General features: G+C 40.6%; 1 pseudogene; it reads right to left on the bottom strand.

Moving 5' to 3' along the window:
- Positions 1 to 19489, bottom strand: part of LOC114639281 — a 48190-nt pseudogene that overhangs the window by 24804 nt on the left and 3897 nt on the right.

Genomic DNA, 19489 nt, shown 5'->3' with positions numbered 1-19489 from the left:
ACACACACACACACACACACACACACACACACACACACACACACACAAAATGTGGAAATGTTTACCAAAGAACCCACTATGTCCTTTTTGTCTATCAGCCAAAGACAATATTTTATTCCCTTTGTGAAAAATATTTTCTTTGCAAAGTTGTGTGGGAAGGTGGATCCTTTGACTGCATTACTGAATACTATTTAGATTCATCACAAAACTTGAGTTTGAGGAACATATGTTTATGCGTATAAATTCAAACATCTTTTACAGTGCCTTTTTTTCCCTTTTATTTCTTTCAATAAGTTTCCCTCTCCATTTAAAGCCAGGTTTTTATCTCACTGCGCTGCCTCTCTGTGTTATCTTAATGGGAATTGAGGGAGGCTAATCTATATTTGAGTATATATAAGGCCTTGGGTTCAATCTCTAACACTGGGGAAAAAAACCCTAAACCTTAGCTTTTAGATGGTGGAGAAATAGAGATCTTAAATAGTCTTCTCAGTAGAAGAAAAAACACGTTATCACAGGATTTGCATAACGTGATCTGGGCTGTTGTTCATGTTTGGGACCATGAACACCTTTGTGCCTACATAAGCACTCCCTGGGCACACTTGAAACTATTCAGAGTCTTTTAGAAATGGAAAGATAGTTTTGGTATCACTAGGATAAACTGAGACTCCTAGGTAAGAATAACCTTCCCCATTTTGAACAAAATCTCCTGTGATGCTCTGTTATCAGATGGACATGACCTGTACACTAACAGGGGCTTCTGGGATTGCCTGCTATGGACTGTTTTGATTAAGTTTACTGATGTGGAAGGACTCATCTCAACTGTATTTAGACTGTTTGTTCAACAGGACATCCTGACTGTGTGAGATGGAGAGAGTGAACTGTGTGTTTGCATGTTTTTTGTCACTCTATGTTTCGTGGTTGTGGATTTTACGTGACAACTGTCCTCAATCTGTGGCTTCCTTGCCATAATAGACTGCGACCTGGAGCTGTTAGACAAAGGACAAAGAGTCCCTTTCTCCCTTATGTTGTTTTTGTTAAGGTATTTTTGCCATAGCAACATTCAAAGAAACTAAGATATCTCCCTAAAGTAGAGGGTCTTTTTCTCCCAACTCTGGTTTCTCATCTACTTCTTAGCCACTGGAACTCTCTCCTGCCATCATCCTGGGTTCGGTTTTCCCTTTGTTTTTTTTTTTTTTTCTCCTCTCCTTAGTCTCCTTTTGTTTTATACTCAGGTATCTAGCTGATTCCTCCATGTTGTATAAGATCTAGGGTTTCATTTTGTTGTGGTGAGACAACAGCTCCTTGAATACCCAGAAGAATTACAGATCCAGCCATACTAAAAGCCCAGAAGACTTCCATTGCATACTGCAATGGAAGATTTATCTTCTTAGACCCTGGCCTGCTTGAAGTGGAGGACTTGTCTTTTTATTTTCTTAAAAACAAAAACAACAACAACAAAAAAACCAACCAACCAACCAATCAAACAAACAAACAAAAAACCAACCAAACAAAAAACAAACAAACAAAAAAAAACAAAACAAAATGGAGATCCCGTCATTGAATGCATTCCTCCACTGGAGTGAAATCAATGCTCCATTATGTTTCCCTTTGTGGTAGTTGTGTCTTGGTTCACACACAACAGTTGCTTAGTCTCTTTGTTGCAAAAAGTAGAACTGAGACATCCCCGCCTTCCATTCCACTGGCACCAGTCCATGTTTCATCACTGGAATGGAAGCCTGCCCACACTTCTGCTCCAGAGTTTGGTTCTAGCCATGGCATTTGGACACAATGGTGTTGCTGTCTGGAGCCGTTTTTCTTTTTCTGACTTATCTGGTGTGGCTCTCATGCCCCTCTCAGTGCTCATTTTAGTTTTCACAGGGCCTGGATCCAGATCTTAGCCAGTCTTACTGTCTGACTGGGAGGGAATTCTGCTCTACTACTGTGTACTCTTCTCTGCCCTAGAGGATTTTCCTCCTGGCCCCATTTTCCCAGGTACTCTGTATCTCACTCCTCCTCTCCCCTCTCCAGCCTCAGTGTGATTTTTGTTCCAAAATATACTAAGCTATTTTTGCATTGGTAAGAATGAAAGTAAGCCTTTAATATAAGTCTTCAATAAGTGTCTTATTTGATTTCTGGAAATTCCTGGGCCAGGTGGACAGAATGAGAGCTCCAAATATCTATCCAGCTTGTAGTAAACTCTTTAAGAAGCCATGGATATTTCCAGGCACAGAAGATTGGGCAATTACATTGTGCATACTAGTGCTTAGCTTGCACTTCTCCAGTCAGCCAGGACCTAACGAATCAAGAGGCTCACCAGTCAGTCACTTGGGTAGCAGACTTGTTGAGCTTTTGTGGTGAGCTCAGCCATGTATTTAGGATCCCAAAGAACAGGTAGTAAGAGAAATTGCATGACTTCTGCTTTAAGGTCATTTATAAACTGGTTAAGAAACAAGGTGAGTGGTCATTCCTCCAGAAATCTCAGATGATTAGTAACTATGTTCTTCTTCCCTTTTCTGTCATTCTATTGTGTATGTGTGTGTGTGTGTTTGTGTGTGTGTATTTGTGTGTTTGTGTTTGATGAGGTGAGTAGAAACAGCTGCCCTAGGAGAGGTGGTATAGAAACACGATACCAATTTGATTTTGGGTTGGAAAGGGTCAGATATGAGTTCTACCCCCCCCCAACACCAGTTGTGTGGCTGTGAATTCTGAATCAGTAGTAGGACTCGTTTGTTCAGAATCTTTTTGGAATTGCAGGGGAAAGCAAGACTAGCAATCTACTCTCAAGCTGCAGTCTAAACAGAAGTGACAAGACCGAACAGCAGATGACACCACCCTATGTGTTGGCATTGGAGTGGATGAAGCAGCATCTATGACTAGGAACATATGCCCTGCCAGACTGATATAGGGATAGAACTTATGGTATTTTGTGTACAATTTGAATAAAAAACCGTTTCTCCTGCCATATATTAGGAGCCAGGCCAGTGCCTCTTCTGCATTGTCTATCCCATGCTAGTACCTCAAACTTCAACACCTGAATGGTTTTCTCCATGAGCACCCATAAATATGCATTGCTTTTTCCAAATGAGAAAAATCAACATTTAAATAGGGAAAATGAGTTGCTCAAAAGAACTCTAGCAAGTTAGGGAAGCTCAGATGCCAGCTCATACTGCTCAGGCATTATTGGTCATGTTGCAGTTTGTCTCTATATATCTTCACTTGCAGATTAGACAAATGAGACCAAACACAGCTATTTAAGTAGTCCTGACTAGTGCTGGAACCCAAATATGATCTGCTAATTCTGAAATTGTAGACTCATTCTTCTGCAGTCTTTAGGAGTGAATGCTGATGTAAAACAAACAAACAAACAAAAAAGGTTGCTGTAAAGAATTCATTGTCAGTTAAGATGAGTGGCACCTTCCCTCATACAATGAAGCCTTTGAAGAACCTGAACTTTTAAAATGTGTTTAATGATCATCTTGGAAACTTGTGAAGATGCAGATTTGGAACCAGTAATTCTGAGGGAAGAGCCCGAGGTTCTGAGATTTGAGCAGGCTGATGCTATGGATACCAAGTGTCTAAGTCAAGTTTCTCTACTTGTATAACACAGTTTTAGCCAGTCAGTTCTTTGTTGTAGGGATGCTTAGCAGCTTTCCTGGCTTCTTCCCACTAGATGTCAGTAGCACCATCCCTCTTCTAACAACAAAACTAGCCTCTGATATTGCCAAATGTTTCCTAGGGGGAAAAAAATCAACCCCTGCCAAGAAGCATGGCTCCAAAACGGGAATTTTCAAATTTGCTTGCACATGGTAATCACCCAGAGGGTTTTCAAACCCCAGGTACATAAGCCCTACTGGATAGACTGTGGCTTCTTTGACCCAGAAGACAGCTGGGGGTTGGGGTGCTTAAAAGCTTCCCTAGGAGATCCTACTGGGCAAACAAGTTTGACAATAAGCAAGCTAAGTTCAAACTCTGGAGAGAGCTTGTGTCACTCCCTCAGCTTTCTAGAAGCTGCCAAATTTAATATTAAGTGCTGCCCATGACTGACCAGACACCTGGTTCTGAGAAGGGAAGGGAGGCTCCAGCCTTCACTCATCATGCAGAGAGACCAACTCTGAGTTGGCTCAGATCCTCCAATGAGAAAGAGCAGGAAGAATTTCAAGGCTGGAATATATTCAGCCCCCATCCATCATGCTGTCCTGGGCTGCTTTGCATGCAGAAGCACTGTTTGTTTTAATCTCTCAGACTCCCACTTTGAGCTGCTGATCTCTGATGGAAAGCTTCTGCCTTGTTTTGGCTCCCTCCTTCCCTCCTCTAAACTCTTTTCACACTGAAGCAGTTAGGATAGCATTGCAGTGATTGTCTGTAGTTCAGACTCAATGGTACTTGGAGATAGAGAATCCTTGATAGGCTGCATCTTATCTAGAGAAGCTTGCAGAGGGTGTCTGTTCTTAGCCTTCATCTTAGCTGAGCAAGAGTGAGAGCAAAATGTGTGTGTGTGTGTGTGTGTGTGTGTGTGAGAGAGAGAGAGAGAGAGAGAGAGAGAGAGAGAGACAGAGAGACAGAGAGACAGAGAGACAGAGAGAACAAAGGTATTCCTATGTAAAGGAAAACATATTTTCTATTTAATGGGCCATGTTGTCAATGTGGACCAAAAAACTTGGAGCGTTAGGTAGGAGCTGCCTCAAAGGATTCATTTTTGTCAAATAAGCTCTGGATTTTGAAAATGAAGAGCCAGAGAAAGTGTTTAACTCTTAGCACATCTATTTCTGCTATTTATTACCTGATGCCTCTTTTGTTTTCTTTTACCTGGTTTTATAAGAAATCAGGGATTGAGCCACAAAATTTGGAACCATGGATGAAACAGAATGGAACAGTATCCAGGGGCTGGAGAGGTGGTTCAACTCTTAAAAGTTCTAGTTGTTCTTGCAGAGAATCTGGGTTCAGTTCCAAGCACCTACATGGTAGCTCCCAACCATCTGTAACTCTAGTTCTATGGGGTTTAATATCTTCTTCTAGTTTCCTTGAGCATTAGGGATACATGTGGTCAACAGATAGACATGTAGGCAAAGCACACATATACATAAAAGATAAACTTAAAAAAAGAGCCAACACATTCTCCAGAAAGCATACCCCGTGGGTAGACCACTGGTGATACCAAGCTGAGTCTCTGGGGACTGGTTATGTGGAATATGTTCCTAGTCCTATTTTGCTTCACAATAATTCCAGGTTACTTAAATACCAAAAGCTTCAGATTGTTTTTTGTTTTGTTTGTCAAAGAAAAAGAAAAGAAAAAGAAATATAGGCAGGATTTTGCATTAGGCATAAGAAATCCTTTTTACCCAGCATGGTGAAGTGTCAGGAGTTTGCATAAGCTCACTTAGTAGCCCAGTGTATCACTGAAAGTAGGTCTCATAACATCCTTCTCATTTTATAGCTAAAAAAAAAAAAAATGAAGGTTAAGAGGGACTGAGTTGGGGAAAATTTTTAAGAACTTGAGCACAGACTCTGGAGATGGCTCAGTGGCTCACTCACTTGGTGAATAAGTGTAGGGTTGTACTTAAGATCCCCAGAATACTTGTAAAATGCCAGGTTGGTGTGGAAGACCACCTGTAAGTCTAATCTCCAAAGGCAGATAGGGGATCTCTAGAGCAAGCTGGATATTGGGACTAGCTGTAGTTGTAGTGGCAAATGCTAAGTTTGACTGAGAGACTCTGCTTCCACAAATAAAGTAGAAGAGTAATTGAGGATGAAACATGACATTAGCCTCAGACCGCCACACACAGGAGCATACATGTCTACTCACACACATGTGCTTGCACACATGCAAACATGAACTCCCACATGTGCACCATATATACAGTTAAATGGAAAATGAACAAAAATGTACTCAAACGTTACTGCTTGCTAATAAATGTAATAGCTTGGGATAGTTGCAGTACCCTGAAAATTAATTTGTTCCCATTTCTTACCCTAGGCAATGTGTTACATTCTCAATATTATCAGTGGCTTGGATAAAGAGAAAAGACAGAGATTTAGTGGAAGATGTAATGTTTTGCTTGGTAGAATCACACCGCTGCAGATCTGAGGGGTTGAAGTGAAGGGGTGACTCTAAGCTGGTAGAAGGAGAGGTCAAGGGTTAGCTATTGAAACAATGAGATAGGGTTTTATCCTGCTTCTCTCTTATAGAAGAATAAATAGAACCCAGACAGTTTATATAATTTAATAAAGATTGCCTGCTTAGTAGAAAGATTCTGGATCTAAAACCAGTTCAACCTTGGAGGTGGTCCATCAAGAAGTGGCTAGCTGAGGGCCTTCGATATCTCTTGTGGAACTGTTGGTGGGTTGCTTGCCACATACAGCCAAGGTCCTGGAAACTCTTACAAAGTGGTCCTGACTGGGTCTCAGTATATCTTGGCGTGCCCATTACTACCTGAAGATAGATATTTCAGCCCAAAATGTGACAGCTTCTCCTAGGTGTAACTGTCACTGGCTCCATGACAAAAAGCACAGTTTTCATAATTCTCCCAGTATGTAGAAGATGAACTGGTGTCACATGTAATAAAGCTCAGAGAAAGCATAATACCCCATGGTTCTGCCTCCTCAGTCTTCAGCTCATCTAAGCAAGTCTGGATCTGCTTTCATTTTGCATCCATTACAAGATGATGTGGAGGTGAAAATTCAGTGGCTGTAGTTCAGCAGGTGGTTCCACATCTTGTCAACAGCATTTAAGGGCACTGGAGAATCTCAGCATCCCTGGGCATTTCCTGTTTACTGAAATATTGAAGTAATTTTTTTTCTTGAACAGACCATAAAAGTAGTACATTCTTCACTTATCTAAATGACACATGCTTATGATCCCAATACTGGGAGGCTAAGGGAGCAGGGTCACAAGTTCAAAATTAGTCTGGGCTGCATAATGAGATGCTAACATTCCCTATTGCCCAATATATTGTTGTTCTGAGACCTGAGGAATATGTATAGTTTTTTTTCCAGTGTGAGTTTTAGGTAGCAGGAATCCTTATTCCCCACGTTCTGGGGAATCTGGGAGTACATTCTGCTTCTGCCTGTGTCTCTTCATGAACAAGCATGCAGGAATCTGCTAACACCAACTCTTGATTACACAGGATCCTGCCTCACCAAGGCTAAGTTTGAGATGCTTTGTTGAAGGCAGAGAAAGGAAAAGGTCTCAGATGTAGAAGGGATCTGGATGTCAAGTAGGAAAGATTTTTCCATCAGTTTCAGCAAACATTTACAGGTTAATTAATTTCCTAGAGAGCAGGTTTTATTGCCTTCCAGTATTTGCCATTCTACCTTCATGTGCAAAGTCTCAGTTTAAGAGAAAAATGCTAAAGACCCAGAATGATGCTGTGTAGAAAAGGAATGGGTTGTGCTCTGACTGTACAGATTCTAGAATTGTAACTTCTCAGGCCACAAGGCTTTTCTGTCTTCACAGTTGTTAGCAGACATGGCCAAGCATTTGTTTCATTTAATTCTTCAGTCCAGACTCTTACTGCCCATTGACAGCCTATTAAAGGAAGCTGCACCTGCACTTATTGAAAGAGACAGAAGGAAAATTCTGGGATTCAGTGCCTTAACGGCCAGGTGGAGGGGCTGGACTCTTAGCAACAGATGATGAAGACAGGCTGACAGACAGAGAGGACCACACAATTTTGTGAGGGGAGGGCTATGTGCAGGGAAGGATTTGCCTCTACAAAATTCAGAAGTTGTAGAATTTCTACACTCTCTTTCTTTGACTGTTTTCATCATTCAAATACGGTTTTCAGCTCTTCAACCAAAATCCAAAGTATAGAGCAAGCTGCCTTTGGAAACATCACTTCAGAGCTTGCCCTCCAAGGCCAGCATGGTAGTTAGATTTATATCATTATGACAACATACCACATATAAACCTGGAGGGAAAGACTTTTTTTATTTAAGGATTTCAGAGGATTCAATCCATGGTGTTTGGGTATGTTGAGTCTGTCGCTATAATAAGATAGAACATCTTGAAAGCAGAAACATGTAAAGGAGGAGGAGGAAGAGGAAGAGGAGGAAGAGGAGGAAGAGGAGGAGAAGGCTGTTTCCATATGCTAGATAGGAAACAGTAAATAAAAAAAGATGTGGGGACCAGGTTTGTATTAATCAAGGTTCTCTAGAGTACCAAAACTTATAGAGTGATTCTCTAACTATATCTATCTATCTATCTATCTATCTATCTATCTATCTATCTATCTATCTATCTGTCTGTCTGTCTGTCTGTCTGTCTGTCTGTCTGTCTGTCTGTCTATCTATCTATCTATCTATCTATCTATCTATCTATCTATCTATCTATCTATCTATCTAATTTACTAGAATGACTTACAAGCTACAGTCCAGCTAGTCCAACAATGGTTGGCTGCAAATGGAAAGTTTAAGAATATAGATGTTTCCCAGTTCACTAGGCTGGATATCTCAGATGGTCTTCAGTATATACTGGCATCCTGAAGAAGTAGGCTCTTCAGTCAGTGAAGTAATGAACTTGCAAACAAGGTTAGAGAAATCAGGTTTGGATTTCTGTTAATTCCAGATGTAGTCAAGTTTACATCTATGAATGCCATCACAAGGCCTAAGCTTCAAATGCTTGTCCTTTGACTTCCTCCAGCTAGACCACACCCCATAAAATTTCTAAAACCTAAACCAGTGTGTGAGCTGGGGACCAAGTTTTCAACTCATAAGCCTATGAGGACATTTCATATTCAACCTATCTCAGCTGGCTTACATAGTTTCAAGCTTGGTGTTCAAGTTTCTCATTGTAGACCATACTGGTTATGAATATTAAAAGATGAGAGACTCATTCATTTATGGTCTCAGTTTCTAGACTAGAGAAATATAATCCCAAAATTAAGAGGGGCATTATGCTGTGGGGTCTGGGTTTGTAAGGAGCTTAAAATTTAAAGACCCATGGATGCTTGCCAGGTAACCGTGTTGAGCACCATAAAGGTATTGGAAGTTTCAGAGAAAAATCTACAGGTTTTGGAGGCATGGAACTAGACCTAAAGTGTGGATTGGGTGGGGATGGAATTCAGAATTCATGAAGAACAGTAAGTGCTAATAGGCACTCAGTACTTCTAATCCCAGATGCTTTTCCCAGACTGATTCCTTGAAGTCTCATAGGAGCTATTTCTCCTTTGCACTCACAGTGACACACAGGTAGGGAGATGCTATCTTATTATTTTAGGAAACTCTATTCGGAAGACGGGAAGCTGTATGTGATGCCCAGAGGTGTGTTGACTGCTAAATCTCCTTCACTCTGTGCAGAGTGGAGGAGGAGACCCAGGGAAGTGCAGTATACGCTGGCGTAGGAGGCTGGCCTGAACTGGCCATGGGAGTTACTCTTGCTGTCAGCCACCCATTATTAACTCACTGATCATTGTCCAATCTCATGGACAGAGTTTGTACAAAGGAAAATAAATTAAGAGCAGTAGAGAAGAAAGGATTTTTTAGGGCAGTGATGATATAAGGAAGAGTCTAATTTGTAGCCCAAGAGGCATGGAGGGAGCACTCCTTCAGCCCTTCACACACATAAGAATTCTCTATGTTCGCCTTTCAGTGGGGCACAAGGGTGGTAAGGCAGACTTTTACTCAGTATTTCAAACTCCCTTCAAACTGCTGATCATTTTCCCTCAGTTTCCTGAATGCTGGATCCTCACTATTTTTTTTTTTAAACTCTAGTTCATGCTATGCTCCACTTATAACTCCTTCCTTGTCTCCCCAGCAGAATTCTATATTTCTTCAATACTTGATATAATGCCTCATGCCAGGAATATTTCTTAATAAGTACACTTTATGGACATTCTTCATGGATGTTCATAACTTTTGTTCATGAAAAGTCATAAAACTCACCAGATGGGAAATCCACTTTAGGATTACCAATGCCCTAACTGCAGAGCTAAACACATTATACAGTTACCTTTCACTTGGCATGTCTTCAGAAATGTAAGAAACACATCCTGTCTGGTTACTAGAGAGCACAAAAACCTTCCTTCTCATGCAGCATGATTTGAAGCCATCTGTGGAGCCCAGTCCTCTTTCCAACATATTCTCTTCTTTGGTCACGCCATCTGGTCTCTTCTGACTTGCTTGCCATTCTACTCAGCCACAGAATGACAGATTTCAACAAGATGGGGTGTGATGTCGCTTCTGATACTTATTCTATCCGTTTTGCCTGGGGAATTTTGTTCAGGTCTGTGGTTCTATTGACAGTTTTGAATATGTGGCATTCAAATTGATGCCTCTAGCTTTGCACCATTTATGTGTGAGTGTATGTATGTGTGTGTGCTGCACGTGTGCCACGATGTAAAAATGTTTTGAACATATTCTTTTAAAGTATATATTTACACTTATTTGTTTTCTTGTGTGTGCATACATGTATTTGTATACTAGAAGTACACAAAACATGTGTAGAAATCAAACTACAACTTGTGGAAATTGGTTTCCTCCTTCTACCATGTAGATTGGGAAGATTGAACTCAGGTCATCAAGATCCATGGCAAAGTTTATGCATTTACTTGCTGAGCTATCTTGCCAAGTTAGAACACTTTTGTTGTTCTGTTTTGCCTTTCTGTCCATTTAACAACAACAACAACAAGCAAGCAGCCAACCTATCAACCAACCAACCAACCAACCAACCAACCAACCAACCAACCTACGAAAACAGTCATAGATTTCAACCTAGTACCTCTGACCTCCCCAAATTTTGTCTAGGTTTATACCAGGCATGTATTTTTTTTCTTGTTGAGTGGGTCTCAAATCCAATCAGAATGTGATTGATTAACCACAATATGGTCATGGCACAATTGCACTATTAGGTGTATAAGTGTAGAATGCCTGGCAATTTTTTATTGTAGTATACAAGGTCCATAGCTGATACAGTGGTCCATAGTGGGACTACTGATGACTTCTTTTTCTTAGCAGACTGCATAGCCTCTTCTAGCCCCGTGAACATGAGATTCTAGCTGAGTTACAGGTTGTTTTTCCAGTATTCTGCATCCAAAGTGTATGATATTATCCATCTGGCAGTACATCCTTCTATATGGACAATTTTAAACACTGACAGCCAGGAGCATAATTTAATGAAACACCAATACTTATTTTAGTTTTAGTAACCAATAACTTTGTCAATTTTGTGTCATATATTTCCCTGTGCCATGCCCACCCAGGATTTATCTCTTTCTAGTAAATCCACAACTTCATAGCCCTTCACGTATAAATCTTTCACAATAGAAATGCCTTCTAGATAGTTTTCTTTGGCTTCATAAAAAGTGTCTCAGGGTCCTTTTATTTTAAAAAATGGAAGACTTTTTATAATTTTTAAAATTAAAAAAAAAATAGAACCTATCCTCTCCTAGAATTCTCTGGTTCAGTAAATGTTGCTACCATATATCCCAAAAGCCATCCCCAAACAACATCTTTCAGGCCTTCTTGTTTATTACTAAGTTCCCCTTCTTACTCCAAAACGTGGCTTTCTCTTTCTATAGACATATTATACACCAATTTTTTCTCTCTTGGAACAATCTTCTAACCACTTTTCCAGTTTATACTGTTTTTTTTTCTGCAATCCTTTTTCTTTCCATATACCCAATGTTACCTGTGATTATTCAACGGAAATCTACAGAATATTTGCTGAGTCATAGGTATTAAAAACAAGATACAGGGTGCTGAGAATTTCCTGTGAGTAAACCATGCACGCAGATGTATATATTACTAGACAAAATATATTTTGAATTGTGAGATGTAGAAAATTAAATAAGGCAAAATAGTGACACAGTGCTGTCTTATACAGAGCAATGATAAAAGCCTTTCTAATAAGTTAGTATTTGAGCAAATACTGATGGATATGAGGACCTAAACCACAAAGATGTCCAGGAATAGATCAGCCCAGCTACTGAAATAGCAAGCGCAATGGCACTCTCTGTAAATTTCTTCCATCAACTTAGTTTTTCTTTTGAGGAGGATATCATTAATTGTTTAAGATAATTCCCTGATGATTTCAGGTTCGTAGAAAAATGTACAGAAGTTACAGATTGCCTATATACTACTTTTTTACTCATGCACAATTTCCTTAATGATCAGTTACATTTACCAGAATGGTGTATTTGTTACAGCTGGTAAACCACCAGAGCCCATGGTTTCTGTGAGGGTGCACTCATAGTTCTGTATGTTTTATGGTATAGGTAAGTGTTTAATGAGAAGTCTTCATAATCACAGTATCATACACAGTATTTTTACTGCCCAATCAATCCCATGTATTTTAGAATATGTTTATCTTTTGAAAGGCCATCATGGATAAGATAGACAGTGAAAAGCTTGATATTGTTCTTAGAATTACAGTTCCTTATATTTCCTTCCAAAATGACTACATATTATTCAGCACATGAAAGGTAGTATATGACTCTCAGATAAAAAATTATAAATGCACTTCTTCTAAAAATATTTTGTTTTAGATTTCTATTGCTGTGACAAACTCTATGACCAAAGCAACCTGGGGAGGAAAGGATTTATTTCAGCTTACATTTGTCTATGAAGGAAAGATAGTGCAGAAACCTTGAGGCAGGGACTCTGAGGCAGGAATTGAAGCAGAACCCATAGCAGAACACTACTTATTAGCTTGATTTTATGACTTGCTGAGCCTGTCTTCCTATACAACATAGAACCACTAGCCCAGAGGATGCACAGCTCACAATGAGCTGGACCCTCCTACACCAATAATTAATCAGGCCAATCTAATAGGAACATTTCCTCAGTTGGTGTTCTGTCTTCCCAAATGACCCTACCTTGTGTCAAATTTTCAAAAACTAACTACTACACACTTCTACTTATTTAATTTTTCATTGTTATGGGTTGAATCTAGACTCCTAGGCATGCAGGGTAAGTGCTCTGCTACTTACTTCTAAGAATACTTCCCATGTAAGAATAGTTAAACTGACTGAAGATACAACTCATTGGAAGTACTTGCCTAGTATATTGAAAGTTTTGGATTCAAGTATCACAAACAACCACAAAGATAAAACAAAACAAACAACTAACTTTTTCTTTCAAAGATTTGAGTGTAGCATGATGCACTTTGTCCTATGTCTCTGTTTTATCTTAGACTTCAGTGCTTGTTGTGTATATAACCCCTCCCCCTTTTTAATAACTCATATACTTTCTTCTGCTGCAGTAACTTTGGTCTTCCTTTGAGAATGTTCTATTCTAGAACATAGAATATTCTAGATATTCTTGACTGTTCTAGCCTAGAATGTTCCTTTCCTTGTCTTTTCTTTTGTTATATGGTTTAGGCAGGGAACACTTGACATCCCATATCTAAATCTGCATGAGTCACTTGTAACAAAACTCTATAGGCTGCATGACTTTAAAACAAAGTAGATATTTCTGATATCTTTGAGGTTGGAAGTCTGAAATGGAGGTGCTAATATAGTCAGTGTGATGTTTAATATAGTCTGTAGATATGATTAGATTGAAAGATATCTAGATGCTTAGTAAATCTCAGCATAGGGAGTGTCTGTTGGAGACATTTGCAGAAGTAGATCATGAGGGCTCTGACCTAATCAGCAGTTTAACCCATTGGTGAGTCCAACTCTTGAATACCTTTTTAGATAGTGGTGGAACCTGGGACTTGGAAGAGCATGTGGATCACATGTGGCATCTCTTTGAAGGACATATTTTGCCCTGTCTTCTTTATGGCTCTTCTCTACACTCTGTTCAGCATGATGTGAGAGCTTTTATTCTCTACAGTACATTCCTCACCCGAGAAATGAAAATTTTTGACACTAAAAGCAAAAGGAACCATTTGCCCTTTTAAATTGTTCTGCCTGTCATGAGAAAGCTAGCCTCATTGGTTCTGCTTGATACATTTTTCCATGGTGCAGATTGCTAACTTCTTGTCTTATCAGATGCAGGAGAAAGCCAGAGAGATCAATGGGATTCCTTTTGATGTTCCATGTGTACTAATATCATTCATGAAGACTTTACCTTGATGACCCACTCACCTCAAAGTCTGCCTCTGCATAGCACCACCATGAGGGTAAAGATTTCAATATTCAAACCCTGGGGAGAGGTACTCATTCAAACCATAGCATTCCCTTCATATGTGTATTCTCAGGGAAGCTTCCTCTCTCCTCCTATTCCTTGATCCTGGTTGACTTTCCCATGCATCAGTCACCGTGGTGCCTTTTGTCTCCTAAAATGTACCTGCTATTTTACTGTTATTGGCTTTTGTTGGTTGGTTCGCCTGACCTGGGGGCTTTAGCTCATGTTCTCTTACCTTGTGTTACCCAGACTTCAACTGAACTGTCTCATAGAGGCCTTCTAATGTCATCTATCCCAAAGTGGACATGAAATCTCTTTTCTCATACTCTCTACTGACATTTCCTCTGATTGATCTGATTGATCTCTCTAGCTCTACTCCAGAGATAAGTATTGAGCAGAAAGAAAATCATCTTCTTCATCCAACAGGCCTTGTGCTCCTGGCATGTGTGTAGTGATGTCTGTAAGTGAGTAAAGGCATTGTACATTTGTAAGCAGGGAAGAAGGAGATGAGAAAGAGGGGCTTAAGAATGCTCAATCACATTCGAGTACCAAGGGCAGCCCAGATGTGGAAAAGATAGCAAACGGAAGCAAAGAAAAGAGCAGTTGTGATGCTTCTGCTAGTTAGATTTCTTCAGTAACTGAATCAGACCCCATATCCGTGTACTTTACAGATATCCCAGAAGTTTCTGAGGCTCAGGGCTAGGAATGTTAGAATTAAATAAACTGCAAGTCTACATCAATGCAACTGAAACACTAGCTACAATGTAATTTTACTTTCTAATGTTTTCAATGAAAATATAAAAAAACAGGAGAAATTGTTTTATTGTTTGCTTCCTATAACTCACTAGAGTAGAAATATTACTCCAGTTTGTTACAAATACAAAAGTTTAAAAAATATGTCTTCCTCTTGTTTATTTGTGATTGCTTTTGTAAGATAAGGCCCTACTCTATATCCCAGATAAGTCTTAAGATCCTATATGTGCATCCCAAGTGCTAGCATTATAGGCATGTGGCATGTGGCACAATGCCAAGCTTCAAATGAATGTTTTTAAAATCACTGTATAGTGTACATTTACAAACCCTGGAATCTGGGCTCTCCATTTATAGGAGCTTACAATCCATGTGTGGTTGGGGACGTACACCACATGGTGCAAACCATAGCCCCCTTCTGGTCCTGTCTTCAGACAGCTGCACACGGAGAGTAGACCACTGCCTTTCTGAAACCCAGGCCAACATGTTCTGGGGATTGCATTTCTTTCCTGCCTGATTAACATCTGTGTCCTGCCTTTTCTTGGCTCTGGATTTCTTTCTTCCAGCTGTTTGTTAGAGACTGAGAATCCCTTGCGTGGATCAAAGCAATCTTATGAACCTTCTTTTCTTTAGTAATATTGGCACAGGGTCTGAGTTTTTACCAGTGGATGTCACTGTTTACTTAAAGAGGGTCCTTGGAGGAGGCAGTGCAATCTCAGGATGAATGCAAAGACAGCAGTCCATGTTGTCCCTCCCTGTGCTAGTGTTTGTCATATAATTTAGAGGAATGACAGGGTTTTTAAACCAGTGCTCAGTGAGATGATGACTAGTGCCATCTACAGAATTCACTGGTCTTGGAGAGTTGTAGTGTAACTACTAAAATGCTTTATCTAAAGTTACAAGACAATCAACAAAACATTTGACCGTGGCAAGAAATATTCCTGAATTTCTGTTTCTGGCTCAGTGTTTTTGGGAAGTACAGTGCTTTTGTAGCATGCACAAGGCCCTGGGTACAAGTTCAGGCATGTTACACACACACATGGTAATAAGGTAGAGGTCACATTCTACATCTGAGTCTGTCCTACTGCTGTGCTTAAAAAGCAACCACAGTAACTCTTGCTTTGAAGAGGATTTTATGTCAACATCTGGATTTCTTATTTCACCTGTAATATGAGAATATGCTGAACTTATATCCACCACAACCACATCTGAGGTGATGCGTGTGCCTCTTCTTATGCATTTTCTTCTCATCAGTTTCTGTGCTTCTCCTCAAACCAGCTCATGTCACCCCTCATGGTGGCAGACTAATTAATCTCTCTTGGCAGTTATACTTTGACCTTTCTCGGAGGTAAAGTATGCACTGAAACACAGGCCATTTATATGAACATCCAGAGGCTAGGGGACTTGGAAAGACACCCAGTAGGAAAAGCTGCTTCTGTACAGGAGGTTCCAGCTTCTGCAGCCTGGAGTTACTTTTAGCTCAAGGGAAGAGACTGGGTGCTCTCCAAGGTAGCTATAGTGGGGACTAAGGAGAGAATAGTAGGGACATAGAATCCTTGACTCCATTGTTAGGGGATGAGATAGAGACTGACCCCAGTGACCCTTTCTGACTGTCATCCCAGCAAACTAATGATAAACTAGGGCTCCTTCTTCACTTTTTCCCAGGGTTATGGATATTAAATGCTTGGATATTAAATGGCCCTGAAGGCTCATGTATTGGAGGCTTGGTCTCTGTTGGTGGTGCTATGGGAATTGGATGAGGAGATGTTGATGAATTTATAGATTAAAGAGACATTAGGAAGTAGAGTCTTGCTGGAAGAACTAGGTTACTTACTGGAGGCAATGTATTTGGAGGCCTGTGGTCCCTTCCTGCCCCTCGCATTTCGTTCCAGCTCCCCTGAGGCAAGCAGCTTCTTTCTTTATCCTCCCACAGTGTTATTTCTGTTCATCATGACCCAGAAACAATGGAGCCAGATGACCATCTACCTCTGATGAGTCACAGTATATTTCTCTTCTTTGATTATTTGAGAATACATTTTGTTCCAGGAAAATCTCAGGTTCTCTGATACAGTTGGTTCTGTGACCATGCTCCAAGATCCTCTGCTTAAGGTTTCAAGGCCAAAGTGAAAGCATTTCAAAGGAATTGAGTGTGCATAATAACACACTGAAAATAAGCTCATAAATTCTGTTCCAGAGAAAGTGCATCGCAGAAGAGTCAACACAATTTCACACATTGTGGAGAAGGTCCTGGCTTTTTCCTTATCTTCATGTAAGACACTTCTCAAGGAAAAGGACAAAATACCATGGGATGACCTGTAACTCTGGAGCTGGTTATTTGTCAGTGAAGAAGTGACCTTTTCCTCACTCCCTCTGACAGCACTGTGTAGAGAGGCAGGAGAGGAGCTTGGCAGCTAGTGGGAGTTGACATTTACTGAGCTCCTACTGTCTACAAGTATCTGAGTTGTATGGCTATCTATAATACCTCTTACTCATTCTAAAGCCACTATAGGAGCTATTGCTATATATGTTTGTATTTTATAGTTATGGGAACTACACAGCACTGTTAAATAGCTTCCCTCAAACCACACAAGTTATGCATGATAGTCAGGATTTCCACTGGTTTAATCCCAGCCTACATCTATAGCTCTTAGCTATTGCTTCTCAAACTAAGAGGAGTGTGAAGTATAGGAGTGTCACCAAGAAGCCACGGGACAAAAGAAGTTACCTTGCTTGTGTCTGGAGTCTCTTCTACAAAATGAGAACAAGAATATCACTTCCTGGGTTGTTGTAAGAATTAATATGATGAAAGCATTAGGCATGTACCAGTAGATACGTCAGCTCTATATATTTTTAACAAACTTCTTCCTTACCACCCAGAACCTCTTAGGTGACTTCTCTTACGCTCTAAAGTACTAATTTTTGGAGTACTTGTAGGGCACTTATGTGAACAAAGATGGTCCTTGTAGTGGGGTGATAAGAAGGGGCTATAGATGATTGATAAGTCAGGTACCAACTCTATACCTATAAATGCAAGCCTGAATCTAGCATTTATTACTGGCTCTTTTTGAATGTTTCTATTCTTTGTTGCTTGCCATCTTCATGTGCTTTGGAGTCGTAAGTCTGGATGATTTCCTCCACAAACTTCTTCTAGACAGCAGAATTCTTATTTATGTGTGCTCTAAGTTCTAGGGATTCTGGATGCAAAATCTCTTGTGTCCCCATGATGCTTGTTTAATTTAGTTTGGTGTCACCTCTATCTTTGATTCTGTTTTACAAAGTGGTTAGTTTTCTGTCAGTCTTGGTACAGTAGTCTGTGGTAGCTCTTTCCTGCCTTCAGACCCATGTTTTCCCTGCAGGATGTTCAGACATCCAGAATGCTGCTTTCTCTGATATTGTCATCCTATCTTCATTGCCCAGAAACCTTAGCTTCTCAGCCCCAATTTGCTCATTCTGATGACTTTTACCTCTAGGAAAGTGGTCAGGAAGCCTCCTTCACCTCCTCCTCCTCCTCCTCTTCCTCCTCCTCCTTCTTTGCCTCCTCCTCTTCTTCCTCTTATTCCTGCTCCTCCTCCTCTTCCTCCTCATCCTTCTTTGCCTCCTCCTCTTCTTCCTCTTCTTCCTGCTCCCCTCCTCCTCTTCCTCTTATTCCTGCTCCTCCTCCTCTTCTTTCCTTCTTCCTGCTCCTCTTCCTTTTCCTCCTCTCTGCCTCCCTTTCCTCCTATTCCTCTTCCTTTGCCTCCTCTTCTTCCTGTTCCTCCTGCTTCTGCTCTTTCTTCTCTTCCTCCTTCTTCGTTGATTAGAAACACACATCAGCTTCCATTTCAATGGCTTCTACTCATCCTTCCCAACTCAGCTGAGAAAAAAGCCTAGGCAGAAAGTTTTTTCTGCTCCCCAGTTTGAGACAAGGCCATTTTCTGTGATCAGCCAGTTTTAATCACTTCAACAGATTTGAGAGCAAGAAGTTGTAGTCTAAGCCCCTTAAAACTAAGAGTATGAGATAGGATAGGGAGGAAATTGCTGTGTGGAGGCCTCTGGGCTTTGAGGAGGCCCACAGCTTTCAGAGATGATATGTCGTGTGAGAAAAAAGCCCAGTAGTCAATGTGTCTGAGATGATTGTTAGAGCCTTAGGGTTCAGGCCCTTCCATGGCTAGAACAAGTCAGTATACTTATTTCAAAATCTTTCCCACTGACATTTTGACATTTTTACCCTCAAATTCCACTTCAGCAGAGTCACAAGGAGACACATATCCAAGGGGCCTTGACCTATTCAAAGGCTATGTGATCAATCAGAAAGAGTTGTGCTTCTTGTGAATCCCAGCTGAGGGCCTCTGGATAGACAACAGCAAATGTCACTACCTGCCTCTTCCTGTTTGCTTGCTGATCTTTCCCTTGTCACATAATTCTCTGCTGTGCAGATACAAGCTGTAAATTAAACCAACTTGTGAGATTCCTTGATTCAAATCCCAGAAGGAGAGAACAAAGGAAAAAAGAAAAAGAGGAGGAAGAGGAGGAGGAGGAGGAGGAGGAGGAGGAGGAGGAGGAGGAGGAGAGAAGGAGAAGGAGGGGGGAAGGGGAAGGGGAAGGGGAAGGGGAAGGGGAAGGGGGAAGGGGAAGGGGGAAGTGAAAGGGGAAGGGGAAGGGGAAGAAAAGGGAAGGGGGAAGGGGAAGGGGAAGG

The sequence above is a fragment of the Grammomys surdaster genome, unplaced genomic scaffold (genome assembly GCF_004785775.1).
Source record: "Grammomys surdaster isolate TR1022 unplaced genomic scaffold, NIH_TR_1.0 125692, whole genome shotgun sequence".
NCBI classification, from domain to species: Eukaryota; Metazoa; Chordata; class Mammalia; order Rodentia; family Muridae; genus Grammomys; species Grammomys surdaster.
The sequence above is the reverse complement of the archived record's forward strand: the minus strand, read 5'-3'. Positions and strand labels throughout refer to the sequence as shown.